Source organism: Panulirus ornatus, chromosome 3, assembly GCF_036320965.1.
Source record: "Panulirus ornatus isolate Po-2019 chromosome 3, ASM3632096v1, whole genome shotgun sequence".
Classification (NCBI taxonomy): domain Eukaryota; kingdom Metazoa; phylum Arthropoda; class Malacostraca; order Decapoda; family Palinuridae; genus Panulirus; species Panulirus ornatus.
In genome coordinates, this window is record NC_092226.1 from 56,793,881 (window position 1) to 56,795,429 (window position 1,549).

The window sequence follows — 1,549 nt, forward strand, 5'->3', positions numbered from 1 at the left end:
CCCAGACAGAAGTTTTGATATTTCTGATATATATAATCAATAGATGTCTGGTAAGTGTAATCAGTAGATTTCTTTATGAGAAGCACTTTGATATATATTACTTGATTTATAAATATATTTCATAACTTTTGTAGGGCATAAACTAAAATTACCATTTGGACTACTGGTACCACGCTGGTCCTTGTTAAATAGACTTCTTCCCTCAAAATAAACCAAACCTAATACAGTAATTCATGTACTCTGCAACTCACAGTGTATTCTCTAAGCACTATTCAAGCAAGTTAAAGTAAAACTGCTCAAATTCCAAACCTACGACACCATGCATAGCTAAACAGTATTTCACGTAAGAATCAAAACCCCAATGTGCACACCAACGATATATTTTACGCTTGTTCTATTGGATGTCAAACATTTCGGAATCTCCCGTTAGTTCCTCTGTTTTAACCAACAATCTAGCCACTTGCAGCAGTTCGTCCCCGAACATTTTCCGACACTTCCATAAAATGAATATTTTTCAAAAGCCGCATAAAATCTATGGTAAGGGACGAAATTCTAGTAGTTCCAGAGGTGTCGTGAGTATTAAGCGGTTAAATCTAGATAAGGGCCGAACTTCGGTTAGGGCAGATGCGTTGGTGAATATTAGAAGACGTACCGTCGGGTAGGGGACGGTGTCACCGATTATTTGTGGACTACCAAACAAGGATCAGTAAATATTTGTACATGAACAAGCATGGTTTGGTGAATATTAAGGGACGAACTGTTGGCTGGGCCGATATGTTGGTGAATACTGTGGGACGGACTCTTAGGTATGAACCAAAGCATGAGATGAATATTACCGAACAAATTGTCGATAAGGATGAAGCGTCAGCCAACCATCGTACCTACAAAAACATTCATCCGTATCATATTAAAATGACCTCACCTTCGTTCTTCCTTTCAGGTATTATGAAACAGTAAATCACGATTGTTATAAGAATGACTTTTAAATTTTGATAAAGCCATCGTGCCATCACAGATCAATGTTTACAAATTGACAGCGTTCTCAAACATTCATTGCGCAGGAACTTCTTTTAGGATTATTGAATTCTTTAATGAAAATCAAAGTTATTATATATGTGACATTTTTATGCAATTTATAGAATATTGATTTAAGTAAAAAAGATATAAAAAAAGACAACTAGTTCAATATATACATTCTTTAAAGTATATCAAATAAACGGAATTTGCATTCTCTTATGAATCGAGCAGTAACTAGATGGATATTAGCGGATGGAATTATTTAAGATATTAGGCTTCACACAGACTAAATATATATATATATATATATATATATATATATATATATATATATATATATATATATATATATATATATATATATATATATGGTAGGACTGGCATCATCATCATCATCAGCTGTAGGAGCCGCAGCAATAGGAGCAGGAGTGGTAGCTGCAAGAATTCTACCACCACCGAGACTAAAGCCACTTAACTTCTACCAACCAACGAACCCTTCAGCTTTTTCTCTTGGGGTCGTCGCTTCTACGTG

General features: G+C 35.0%; 1 protein-coding gene across 1 annotated transcript in view; it reads right to left on the reverse strand.

Moving 5' to 3' along the window:
• Window positions 1-860, reverse strand: part of LOC139762752 (UDP-GalNAc:beta-1,3-N-acetylgalactosaminyltransferase 2-like) — a 217,968-nt gene extending 217,108 nt beyond the window's left edge. Inside the window, exon 1 of the mRNA XM_071687861.1 lies at window positions 837-860. The gene's annotated coding sequence lies outside the window, so the exon portion shown is untranslated. The remainder of the gene's footprint in view (window positions 1-836) is intronic.
• Window positions 861-1,549: the final 689 nt, after the last annotated feature.